The sequence below is a fragment of the Salvelinus sp. IW2-2015 genome, linkage group LG8 (genome assembly GCF_002910315.2).
Source record: "Salvelinus sp. IW2-2015 linkage group LG8, ASM291031v2, whole genome shotgun sequence".
In the NCBI taxonomy this organism is placed as follows: Eukaryota; Metazoa; Chordata; class Actinopteri; order Salmoniformes; family Salmonidae; genus Salvelinus; species Salvelinus sp. IW2-2015.
Genome location: NC_036848.1, coordinates 11,721,702 through 11,735,828, shown reverse-complemented (window position 1 = coordinate 11,735,828; position 14,127 = coordinate 11,721,702). Strand labels below are relative to the sequence as shown.

General features: G+C 44.1%; 1 long non-coding RNA gene across 1 annotated transcript; it reads right to left on the bottom strand.

The window, feature by feature from the left end:
* Positions 1-5,156: 5,156 nt before the first annotated feature.
* Positions 5,157-7,063, bottom strand: LOC111966997 (uncharacterized). Its single transcript, XR_002877712.2, has 3 exons — positions 6,862-7,063; positions 6,552-6,685; positions 5,157-6,335 (listed from the first exon to the last, which is right to left on the bottom strand). It is a non-coding gene; the product is annotated as an uncharacterized lncRNA (long non-coding RNA).
* Between the last annotated feature and the right edge of the window lie 7,064 nt (positions 7,064-14,127).

Genomic DNA, 14,127 nt, shown 5'->3' with positions numbered 1-14,127 from the left:
CTTTAAAACAGCAAAATGTTGTACTCCATCCACTTGACAGGTGTGGCATATCAAAAAGCTGATTAAACCTCATGATCATTACACAGGTGCGCCTTGTGGTGGGGACAATAAAAGACCACTTTAAAATGTGCAGTTTTGTCACACAACACAATGCCACAGATGTCTCAAGTATTGAGGGAGCGTGCAATTGGCACGCTGACTGCAGGAATGTCCACCAGATTGCCTCCCGGGTGGCGCAGTGGTCTAAAGCACTAGCTGTGCCACCAGAGACTCTGGGTTTGAGCCCAGGCTCTGTCGCAGCCGGCCGTGACCGGGAGGCCCATGGGGTGGCACACAATTGGCCTAGTGTCGTCCGGGTTAGGGAGGGTTTGGCCGGCAGGGATATCCTTGTCTCATTGTGCACTAGTGACTCCTGTGGCAGGCTGGGCGCAGTGCATGCTGACCAGGTCGCTAGGTGTATGGTGTTTCCTCTGACACATTGGTGTGGCTGGCTTCCGGGTTGGATGTGTGCTGGATGTGTTAAGAAGCAGTGTGGCTTGGTTGGGTTGTGTTTCGGAGGATGCATGGCTCTTGACCTTCGCCTCTCCTGAGTCTGTGTGGGAGTTGTAGTGATGAGACAAGACAGTAACTACTAACTGAGGAGTATTTCTGTCTGTAATAAAGGTGTTTTGTGGGTAAAAACTAATTCTGATTGGCTGGGGCTGGCTCCGCCTATGCCCACCCATGGCTTCACCCCTGCCCAGTCATGTGAAATCCATAGATTAGGGCCTAATTTATTTTTATTGACTTATTCCCTTATATGAACTGTAACTCAGTAAAATCTTTGAAATTGTTGCATGTTGCGTTTATATTTTTGTTCAGTATAGAATCTAGACGCTAGTGCACCACGAGTAGCGTCGGTCCAGGTCATGCGAGGACCGAATTGGGGCACAAAGAAACGTTCACTGTGAGCATCAGATTAGATAGTCACACAAGTCAGCTTCAGAATTCAGTTTGATACTTATGATTAATAAAAAGTTGTGTAAAATGGCCTTTAATGTGGGGGAAGTCCTTTTCAAAATCGATAAACATACAGAGAGCCCTTTCTGGGTGCCTGTATATCCATCTTCCTGTTTAATGTAGGATAACAACTGGACAAGATATAGGACACGTTCCCCTGCTCAGGCATTGCATGCATCATTCAATGGTCGGGTAGGTCATGGACTGTACAGTCAGGCACCAGATTATTATTCACTTTTATTTAATCAGGGACCAGGTTCTCATTTTCAATAGGGGACATAAAATAAAATATACAACTACAAGATTCAAGATAGAATAACAGGTACATTACTTTGGAACATCACAAACATCACAGGCATCATAAACAATCAGTCAAAACAATTGCACACCTTTGTGAACTCATCTTCAGGGTTTTAAACTGACTTAACTCACTTGGATTGCTTCCGACTCATTGCCTGGGTTCAGGTTGAGTATTTTAGTGTCAATGTACTGGTTCAGCATCCTGTAGCATGCAATGCATTTGAAAGGCTCTGTCATTGAACTAGTGAGGGTTGTAGTGTTGGTACCAGGGAACCCAAATCTAATGAATTATGAAAGTGATTCCAAGTGTGTGGAGCTTTAAAACTAAAAGCGTATTTACCTAGTTCAGTGGAGACATGAGGAATCTCAAGAGTTGGTATCTCATGTTTTTATACAGCAATATGTATTTTTTTGGGTGACCTGACCAAATTCACATAGAAATAGATCTGCTATTGTTATTGACGCAAGAAGCTGTAGATATGTTCTATGTGCACTATTTCTATGCTTCCTGTGCTTAACTTTAGTTGTTGCATCTTTTACTTACATTTTTGTACACCAGCTCCAAACTGCTGAAAATACAATATTTTTTGTTATGGAAAATGTATTTCACAGCGGTTAAGATATCAAAATGATTCTCTACACTATACTTGCTTTGTCACATAAACTGAAAATAGGCAAACTTTGAATTTTAGCAACCAGGAAATGGCAGAGCGATTTCTGCATAGTACATCTTTAACAACGAAGTGAGGTAAATCGGAAGCTTGTATAGTAAGTACCTAGAGCTTTCTAAACAAAAAGGGAGTAATGAAGTGATTTATGGGACTTTTGATACAGGATGCACTGATGAGTATTGAAACTATCCCCTGTGATAAAGCAAAGGGCGCTATGGTAGACGACATACAAAGGTTTAAGAGTAGTGGCTGCTGCATTCTGGTAAATGGTGTCACCAAAGTCAAGAAGGAAAGTTGACTGTACAATCATTTTTAGCATTTAAAAAAAATTGAACTTTTTTTTTTTTTTTTTTTTTAAAGTTGTCCACTTTAAATCTTAGCTTTTTAACTAGCTCATCAGTATGTTTTTTAAACGTTAGATCTTTATCAATCCAAAACGGCCAGATATTTATAAGCGGAACCCGCTCAATGAGAGAACCATCTAATGAGTGAATATGTACCCCCTGTGAGAAATGTTTCTGTGAATTAGAGAATAATATATATTTAGTTTGTCAGAGTCTAGATGATGTGGGTAAGGCGGAGTCAGGCGCAGGACACAGAGATGAGTAATAATAGTAACTTTACTCAAAATTAATCTTCCAACAAGGAGAACGAAAATCCAGAATCACATAAACGAGACAACTGACAACAATAAACACGCACAAAACCATGATGGCTCCAGAGGGTTAAATAGGGAAATAATTAAAACGTAATGGGAACCAGGTGTGTACAATACAGACAAAACAAATGGAAAAAGAAATGTAGATCGGTGGAGGCTAGAAAGCCGGTGACGTCGACCGCCGAACGCCACCCGAACAAGGAGAGGCACCAACTTCGGCGGAAGTCATGACAGTTTTGCCTGCATTAAGTACAAGTTTTAAATCAACAAGGGCTTTCTTTAATGTAACAAAATCACATTGCAGCTCTAACATTCATGTATGTAATTCCATACAAATATGCAGTCCAGACTAGAAATAGGTGGACCATCTTTGTTTATGCTCGCCTAACCACACCCAGCGGTGGATGATTAACAAGACAGCCAACCAATGGGATTCCCTGACGTTTAAGAGTGGCTGAAACTTCTGGGAACATTTTTAAAAAACAGGAACTACACTCATCGACCCGTTTGAGAAATCTGAATTATAGCAAAGATGGTTTAGTATGAAGATATGTAGAAACTGCTTCTCCAATAGAAATCCCTGATCACGCTTGTATGTGTTGTCATGGCGACATTGGCTAGCTAAGCTAATGCACAGCAACACGCCATCTGGTCTAACGGTCATCTTGCGGCGAACTGCGTATGTGCAGGCCGTCAAATCAAAGTCATAACCCAAGACAGTCGAACCCTCTGTATTTTCAAGTATTGTGGTGGCAGCATCATGCTATGGGTATGCTTGTCACCGGCAGGGACTGGAGAGTTTGCCAGGATCAAAATACATATGAAAGGAGCAAAGCCCAGATAACAAGTTAAAGGAAAACCTGCCGTATTTTTTCTGAAAACCTAACCCTGTGATGAAGTATTTTTAAGAGGGACAATTACACACCAAAGACACACCAGAATGGCTTTCTAAAAGGTTGTGGGTGTTCCTGAATGGTCCAGTCTCAGTCTTAAATCTGCTTGAAAATCAAAGACAAGTTTTGATATGTATTGATGTTCAACAATGATTCCCAACAAATTGAGAAATTTCGACAAAAACAATGGATATGCACTGAGTGTACAAAACATTAAGAACACCTTCCTAATATTGAGTTGCACCCCCTTTTGCCCTCAGAACAGCTAGCCCATGTTGACCAATGCTTCCCACAGTTGTGTGCCGAAGTCGGCTGGATTTCCTTTGGGTGGTGGACCATTCTTGATACACACCGTAAACTGTTGAGCGTGAGAAACCCAACAGAGTTGCACTTCTTGATACCCCATATTCAAGGCACTTACATATTTTGTCTTTCCCATTTACCCTCTGAATGGCACACATTCACAATCCATGTCTCAATTGGGTCTAGGCTTAAAAACCCTTCTTTAACCTGTCTCCTCCACTTCATATACACTGAAGTGGATTTAACAGGTGACATCAATAAGGGATCATAGCTTTCTCTTGAAGTCACCTGGTCAGTCTGTCATACACTCAGTGTGTATTTAAGAGTTGAGCAAGAGAATAGAATGGTACGTGTGTGCGCACACATGTGTAATAATGCATTTATATAGGGACAGAGCTGTCTGGATTGGGGGTCTCCTTCTTGCTGCAACACTTCACACAGCAGCATGCAGCCACAACAGCAATGACAATGAACACAGTAACCGAAAGCACTACACATGCAAAACACCAGTCTCAACGTCAACAGTGAAGAGGCGACTCCGGGATGCTGGCCGTATCTCAGACTAGCCAATAAAAATAACAGATTAAGGGCAAAAGAACAGACACTGGATTGAGGAACTCTGCCTAGAAGGCCAGCATCCCGGAGTCACCTCTTCACTGTTGACGTTAAGACTGGTGTTTTGCGGGTTCTATTTAATGAAGCTGCCAGTTGAGGACTTGTGAGGTGTCTGTTTCTCAAACTAGACACTAATGTACTTGTCTTCTTGCTCAGTTGTGTACCGGGGCCTCCCACTCTTTCTATTCTGGTTAGAGCCAGTTTGCACTGTTCTGTGAAGGGAGTAGTACACAGCGTTGTATGAGATCTTCAGTTCCTTGGCAATTTCTCGCATGGAATAGCCTTAATTTCTCAGAACAAGAATGGACTGACGAGTTTCAGAAAGTTTTGTTTCTGGCCATTTTGAGCCTGTAAATCGAACCCACAAATACTGATGCTCCAGATACAACTAGTCTAAAGGCCAGTTTTATTGCTTCTTTAATGAGCACAGTTTAACTGTGCTAACAGAATTGCGAAAGAGTTTTCTAATGATCAATTAGCCTTTTAAAATGATAAACTTGGATTAGCTAACAACGTGCCATTGGAACACAGGAGTGATTGTTGCTGATAAATGTAGATATTCCATTAAAAAAAGCAATTTCCAGCTACAATAGTCATTTACAATGTCTACACTCTATTTGTGATCAATTTCATGTTATTTTTAATGGAGAAAAAACCAAGAAAAAAAACCAAGAACATCTAAGTGGCACCAAACTTTTGAATGGTAGTGTACACTTATGTATGCCTCAAACTGTCCGTTTACAAATGTAATGTATAATACAGTTTTCCACAATTGTTTACATACGTTTGCTGATTCTTTGGGCCATTTTCCCAAAACCTCTAGCGAAAGCAAACACTGCATTCAAAACTGTCTGTCATTTTGATGCAAAAAACATGCGTCATATGAGTGGATCTGTCTACCAACCAGCAACACAAAACACTATGAATATCCCATCAGTAAGTTTATTCCTTTTGCATTTTCAGTGTTACACTGTAGCCGGTTGTTAAATTGTTACTGTAATGTATACCTACTCAAATACACAGATTCAATACAGTAACAAAGACATTGTCATTTATTTCCAAAATGCAGTATTTTTTAACACTTGTGTTTTGTATGTAACACTTTCCATACCCAACAGGAGAAAACATTCAGTAAGATAATGGGTTTTCTGTACAAAATCAAAAAAAAATTAAAGTGGCTCATTCGTTCAAAACTCTAAAAGACAAAAACACATACAAAATGTAAGAAAAAAGACATTAGGCTGCATCCTGCCTTCTATTTTGGTCTGGCCACAGGACCTCATCTACATCACAAGCACTGTTCTCCCTGGCTAAACAGTGGGATAAGAATCTTCTAGAGTGACGGATCCAGCCGCCGAAAGCCACCACATCAACTTCACCACACGCATCTTCCGGTGCCTGGAGAAGAGGCATGCGTGCGAGGGGATGGCGGTCATACACCTTCCATCGCCATGCCGAAAAAAACTTCAATTGGGTTTAATGGGGAATATGGTGGGAGGTACATTTACTTTTAAGTCATTTATAGAACAATAAATTGTGGGTGGTCGATGAACCAGTTGTGGACCAGAGCAGCCCGGTGGAAACTCACGGTGTCCCAGATGACAACATACCTGGGCTGCTTTGGTCCACCCCTCTGCTTGGCTGGAATGAGGATGCCATGTAGTGCGTCAAGGAATGTGATGAGAAGGGCGGTGTTGTAGGGACCAAGGTTGGCATGGTGATGGAGAATGCTGACTAACGGCTGCGCACATGGTGATATTCCCTCCACGCTGTCCAGGGACATTCACAATGGCACGGTGGCCAATAATGTTCTGTCCCCTTCTTTTGGCTAGGTTGAAGCCAGCCTCAATGTAAATATAAACGTGCGGAATTGCAGCGGCATCCAGCTCAAAGACTCTGAAACAACAAGACAATATGTGACAGAGCAGTCAATATGGTGAGGCACAGTACACTGGATTACAGTACTGTAATGTGTCTATACAGTACTGATATGATAGTAAATTCACAGTATAGTACTTAGTTGCACATATTCCTCTTGCTCTGTTCTTTAACCCTCTGTTTCATACGGATTCAGTTGCGCTGTAATACACAGTCCAACGTAGACAAGCCCACCTGGTGAATGTTATTGAATATTGTGTTGTCTGCAATTATGTGGTTCTGGATTTCTCGTAGTCTATTGGTATTGTTTGCCACCATGCGGTCTCCTGTTCCGGTGTCTTCCAGCATGGCCTGGCCGTCTCTCAGTTCTGCAGAAGATCCACAAATATGATAGATTATTTTAGCTTACTGTAACCAATTTTCTTTCAATATGAAATAACATTACTGTAACATTGGCCAACAATCACTGAGTAACATTGACCTACTGATATGTCGGACTGCAGTATACATACAAAGAGCATAGTGTAGATGGTAGGTAATTTACCGGTTCTCATTTCTGAATGTATGGATGATAGATGCTCTCTGCCCAGCCTCCCTTATACTCAATCCATGGTGGAGCACATGGTCAACCAACGTGGCCCTGATCTAATCTGAGACAACTGTCCTTCCTCGTCCTCATCTTCCTCTCACTCCTTCACCTCTAGCTTCACCATTTTCCTCCAGAACAGGAGAGCTCATCTGTGGCCTTTTATAGCGCTACAGCTCTGATTTCTAAGTGAACAATTCAGCAACTAGTGTTTACACCTGTGAGGAGTGGGTGTTGCCAATTGGTGTATAGAGCTTGGCATTGTGATTGGCTTTGCTTTCCAAAGGGACTAAAGATATTTTAATTTTGAATGTTGTGGCTAATGTAGAGAACTGTGGGTAGTGTTTTGCAAAAAGTGTGATATAGAAGTGTAAAGCAGGAATTGTGCTTGCAATTTTGCAGACTTGGTTTAGGGATTTGGTACATGAGTTTCAGGTTTCAGTGATTGCATTTCAAGTTCCAATTTTAGTGTGTAAACAATTGGGAAAAACTGTAATACAACTGAATACATGAAGAGGAAGGACATTTACTTTCATGGCTAGGTTGAAGATATCTTATTTCATGCATTTACCACATGCCATGTTTGAAGCAATTAGTCATAGCCATGAGGCAAAACAAAGAGAACAATGTTTTGAAGTCGATACACGTACCTCTACGTATACTTACAGTATGTGGGTGAGTCAAATGATTTGAAGGACATTATTTGATATGATTTAATACACAATAACAAACTGTGCTCCATTTAAAGTAGAAGTAACTGCGTAGGCACCTGACCTAGATGGACTGGAATGACGTATATAACCCAGCATCAATAACCCAACAATGCGCTTTGTAGAAAACAACCCAACTAAGTAATCCAATGCCTGCGACTTAGCAATTGGGTCATCCAAACAGCCCATCATTTTTCAGAGTGTACTGCTGAAAACCTTGAAGATAAAGTTTGAGGATCTTCAATGCAAAGCCATCATTTAACATGATGGAAAAAATCCCCTTGCCCTTTTCTGTCACATCTGGTACAGTCAAGGAGATATAGGGGATACTTAGCGTGGGTACTTCAGCTGGAGATGAGGACAAAAACCCTTCCTTAAAAGATCTTAAGGTCTTAAAAGTGCATAAGACATGTACATCAGTGGAGGCTGGTGGGAGGAGCTATAGGAGGACAGGCTCAGTGTAATATCTGAAATTGAATTAATAGAACAGCATCAAACACATGGAAACCTCATGTTTGACTCAGTTCCATATATTCCATACCAGCCATTACAATGAGCCCATCCTCCTATAGCTCCTCCCACTGCTATACAGCTAGTGGAAAATGGAACACCTGCATTTAAAAATATATTTTATTTGATAAACAATTCAAAACATACACATACAAACACAAACAACAACATCATACAAACAAACATCAAATACATCACACCTATCCAGACCCACTAACACACCCCCATCTCCAGCGCCCACATCACTCTCCGCCACATGGCCTCAAACTGCCCTCTTGTTTTTCCTCTGTCGCCCACGCACTTTCAACTTTTAAATAATAAATCATTCGATTTTTCCATTGTGTTAATGATGGCGGACTGAATGATTTCCAAGTTTTTAGTAAACGTTTTTTCAAGATGAGTGAAGAGAAACGTCCAACCCATCGGATATCTCACATGACCCCGTATTTCAAGACATATGACCCCGTATGTCTTGAAATATGCAGAGAGACTGATTAAACGCAAGTTTACATTGTAATACTTCTGGCAGCGAACTTTCTAGCTCCGCCAACAACTTCCGGACTTTATAGCGTTCCCAGATAGCATGGATTATTGAGTCATTATTATTTCCCTTTCTGACCTAAATCCCAAACTGCTTCCCCAGAGGACAGTTGGATGAAGAGCTTGGTTTGGAAACCAAAATGTCTTCATGGCATCATGAACTCTGCCATAACACACCTCATCCTTTTCGACAATATCAGCAACTGACCCGGTTTCAAAGACACACGATATGAGAGAGAGACAGGAGGTGTGTGTGTGTTTGTGTGAGTGATTGAGTGAGTCAGACTGAGAAAGAGAGAGGACTACAAAGTATGGCACCATACTCAGCCATATCTATCCTCACTCATATGTATCTGTATAATAGACAAATGAAGCAGTCAGCATTATCAGGAGAGACAATCTACAGGGGTCACATGAGAATGAAACTTTCCCTTGTCAAATATATTTCATTTGAAGTTATGCCTACGCTACAAGTGACATTTATCTTTCACAGTGGCATGCAAACATGACAAATAAGTCATTTTCAGAATTCATATATAGGCCTGTTTTATATAGGTGTTTTAGCCTAGACTTCAAGGCTATTTAATTTCGGATGTCAAGACCTAGTGTGTATTCATTAGACTAGTGCACACCATAGCACCCCGAACCAAAACGAGAGTTTCTATTGAATAAACTCACATAGGTTCCTCCCAGTTATGCTCAGTTTGGTCTCCATGAATACACCTCTAGGCTAGGTGTGGTCATACGGATGATTTGTTGGCACTGATGGTTTGTTTATGTAGCATGTTAAAATAACTAACGTAGCGGGTCAGGAGAACTAACGTAGCGGGTCAGGAGATCTAACGTAGCGGGTCAGGAGAACTAACGTAGCAGGTCAGGAGAACTAACGTAGCGGGTCAGGAGAACTAACATAGCATGTTAGGAGAATGAGGTCAAGGTTAGGAAAAGGGTTAGGTTTAGCTAAAATGCTACAATTGTCAACTGTTTTCTCCGACACAACCACTAGATGATGCTGTAGGCATACTCCATCTTGCCACAATGGTAGAAACCATCAGTTATGTAAACAAACAAACAAAACGAAGGTTAGGGACGGCAGGGTAGCCTAGTGGTTAGAGCGTTGGACTAGTAACCGAAAGGTTGCAAGTTCGAATCCCCGAGCTGACAAGGTACATATCTGTCGTTCTGCCCCTGAACAATGCAGTTAACCCACCGTTCCTAGGCCGTCATTGAAAATAAGAATTTGTTCTTAACTGACTTGCCTAGTTAAATAAAGGTAAAAAATAACACACAAAAAACATGTATCCATGGTTATGTGAGCTATATGGATCATTTCTTGACGGAGGGATACATCCGAAGATTTACTCCCGTGTACACCTTTGTCACGGCTGGGGTCCGCCCCTATATATAGACCCCATGGCCGCGACGCACGTTCTCCACATCATTTTTGAGGCGCCTCTAGCACCATAGAGGATTGATCCATATAGCTCACATAACCAGGGTTACATACGTCGTTATGTTTCACTAGATTGGCTCACTCGAATATATTGTTATACCCGTACCAGATTTAGTCGGTGCTAGAGGGACCTGGCCAGCCAGCGGCAAAGTCCCAGCGTGGGACCGAGACGCAGGGGCCGACAATGTGGAAGGTGGGTCCCGGCACAGTCCCCGGAAGGGGAGGCGACGCCCAGGACCTCTGAACCATCCGCAGAGGGAGATGCCACATTTACCCGATAGTACCTAGCAAAGGTTCAAGAGGAAGCCCAGCTGGCCGCAGCACAGATATCAGCGAGGGACACTCCTCTCAGTAGAGCCCAGGATGCAGCCACACCTCGTGTTGAATGTGCCACCACAGATCCCAGCACTGGCCTGCCAGCCAGGCAGTATGCTGTCGTAATCGTGTCCAAGATCCAGTGAGAGCCTCTGCTTTGATAGCCCAGCCCCCAGGACTCTCTCACCATAGCAGACAGAGAGCTGGTCTGTTGTTCTCACTGACCATGTACACTCCACATAGGCAGTCAGTGCCCTCACAGAGCACAGCATGCCGGAGGGAGGCCCAGACTCCCCCACCACTGCTGGGGGGGTCATAAGCAGACAGGATAAAAGAGATGTTCACATGGCTGTCTGACAGAACCTTCGGGAGGAATGAAGGGTTGGGGCGGAGAGATATACTCCTCCCCCCGGAGTCCATCCGGTAGCACTCAGAACTTACCGAAAGAGAATGGAGCTCACCCACCCTCTTCATGGAAGTAATCGCTACCAAGAAAGCCACCTTCATAGAGAGGTGTTTCAGGGAGGCAGACTCCCAACAGTTCCAAAGGAGACTTTCCCAAAGCTGGCAAGACCACATCCAGATCCCAGCTCGCCCATGAGCGGGTCCTAGCTGGACGCAGGCGACAAACCCCCTTCATAAACCTGGAGACCACTGGCCTGTCCATCCACTCCACATGGCAGGCAGATATAGCGGCCAAATACCCTCTCAGTGTAGAGGCTGCTAAGCCCTCATCCAAGCGAGACCGCAAGTATTGGTGGACATAGTGCACCCCGCATGACTCGGACACCACCTCAATTCCAGTGCACCAAGAGCAGAACAACCACCGGCACAACTGGTATGCCGCGGTTGTAGCCGGTGCCCTTGCGCTCTGCATGGTGTTCATTACACCCTCCTGTAGTCCTAACATGGACCATTGGTGCCGTTCAGTGGCCAAGCCCACAGACTGAGGCGGTGCGGCCTCGGATGCCACAGAGTTCCCCCGGCCTGAGACAGCAGGTCCGGTCTCAGGGGAAGTTGCCACGGTGTCCCAGACAACAGGGACAGGAGAAGGCTGAACGAGGGATATAATAAAAATAATGTTAAATTATATGCGGTGAGGGGAAATGACAAGCAAGTTAAAAGTGAAAGTTGTAGGCAGAATCTTCCCTCAGCTGTGACGTTAAGCATCGTTCATCAACCTCCTGTCACTGCCTTGGAGGGCATAGTGTCCCAAGTGTGCCTGGGTGAGATCCCATAACACCCACATTCTACCCTCCACATTGAAGGTCCCTGGGTTTGTGCGGTTCCACTGGACCACTGGCTGAGAGGTAGAGCCCCGGGCAGTAAAGTCCAGCAGGGCGTACTTCTCCCCATAATTACGGCATACCCTATCAGAGCAATCAGAGACAGGAGAGACATGAGAGAGGGTGGTGGTGGTGGTGACAGTAATGAGAGCAGAGACAGGAGAGAGGGTGGTGGTGATAGTAGTTATGAGAGCAGAGACAGGAGAGAGGGTGATGGTGATGATAGTAGTTATGAGAGCAGAGACAGGAGAGAGGGTGGTGGTGGTGATAGTAGTTATGAGAGCAGAGACAGGAGAGAGGGTGATGGTGATGATATATTATGAGGCAAAACAAGAGAGAGTGTGGTGTGATAGTAGTATGAAGAGCAGCAGACAGAGAGGTGATGTGGTGGTGACAGTAGTTATGAGAAGCAGAGACAAGAGAGGGTGGTGGTGTATAAAGTAGTTATGAGTGCAGAGACAGGAGAGAGGTGGGGTGACAGTAGTGATGAGAGCAGAGACAGGAGAGAGGTGATGGTGTGATAGTAGTTATGAGAGCAGAACAGGAGAGAGGGTGGTGTGGTGATAGTAGTTATGAGTGCAGAGACAGGAGAGAGGGTGGTGGTGACAGTAGTTATAGAGCAGAAGAGACAGGAGAGAGGGTGGTGGTGTGATAGTAGTTATGAGCAGAGACAGGAGAGAGGTGTGGTGGTGTATATAGTTATAGAGAGCAGAGACAGGAGAGAGGGGTGTGGTGGTGATAGAGTTATGAGTGCAGAGACAGGAGAGAGGTGGTTGACAGTAGTTATGAGAGCAAGGACAGGAGAAGGGTGGTGGTGTGATAGTAGTTATGAGAGCAGAGACAGGAAGAGGGTGGTGTGGTGGTGATAGTAGTTATGAGAGCAGAAGACAGAGAGAGGTGTGTGGTGGTGATAGTAGTTATGAGAGCAGAGACAGGAGAGAGGGTGTGGTGTGATAGTAGTTATGAGAGCAGAGACAGGAGAGAGTGTGGTGGTGGTGATAGTAGTTATGAGAGCAGAGACAGGAGAAGGGTGATGGTGATTGATAGTAGTTATGAGAGCAGAGCAGAGAGAGAGTGGTGGTGGTGATAGTAGTTATGAGAGCAGAGACAGGAGAGGGTGTGGTGGTGGTTAAGTAGTTATGAGAGCAGAGACAGGAGAGGGTGTGTGGTGGTGATAGTAGTTATGAGTGCAGAGACAGGAGAGAGTGGTGGTGGTGACAGTAGTTATGAGAGCAGAGACAGAGAGAGGGTGGTGGTGTATAGTAGTTATGAGAGCAGAGACAGAGAGAGTGTGGTGGTGTGTATAGTAGTTATGAGTGCAGAGACAGGAGAGAGGGTGGTGGTATGAAGTAGTTATGAGAGCAGACAGGAGAGAAGTTGTGGTTGATATAGTATTATGAGAGCAGAGACAGGAGAGAGGTGTGGTGGTGTATAGTAGTTATGAGAGCAGAGACAGAGAGAGGGTGGTGGTGGTGATAGTAGTTATGAGAGCAGAGACAGAGAGAGTGGTTGGTTGAAGTATTATGAAGCAGAGAACAGGAAGAGAGTGGTGTGATAGTAGTTATTAGAGCAGAGACAGGAGAGGTATGTGATTATAGTAGTTATTGAGAGCAGAGACAGGAGAGAGGGTGATGGTGGTGATAGTAGTTATGAGAGCAGAGACAGGAGAGGTGATGGTGGTGATATTAGTTATGAGAGCAGAGACAGGAGAGAGGTGTGTGGTGGTATATAGTATTGAGAGCAGAGACAGGAGAGAGGTGGTGGTGGTGATAGTAGTTATGAGAGCAGAGACAGAGAGAGGGTGTGTGGTGATAGTAGTTATGAGAGCGAGACAGGAGAGAGGTGGTGGTGGTGATAGTAGTTATGAGAGCAGAGACAGGAGAGAGGGTGGTGGTGATAGTAGTTATGAGAGCAGAGACAGGAGAGGGATGGTGATGATAGTAGTTATGAGAGCAGAGACAGGAGAGAGGTGTGGTGGTGATAGTAGTTATGAGAGCAGAGACGGAGAGAGGGTGTGATGTGTGATATAGTTATGAGAGCAGAGACAGGAGAGAGGTGTGGTGTGATAGTAGTTATGAGAGCAGAGACAGGAGAGAGGGTGGGTGGTGAGTAGTTATGAGAGCAGAGAGACAGAGAGTGGTGGTGATAGTAGTTATGAGAGCAGAGACAGGAGAGAGGTGATGGTGTATAGTTTATGAGAGCAGAGAACAGGAGAGAGGTGTGGTGATAGTAGTTATGAGAGCAGAGACAGGAGAGAGGGTGTGGTGATAGTATTATGAGAGCAGAGACAGGAGAGAGGGTGGTGGTGATAGTAGTTATGAGAGCAGAGACAGGAGAAGGTGTGATATGTGGTGATAGTAGTTAAGAGAGCAGAGACAGGAGAGAGTGATATGGGTGATAGTAGTTATGA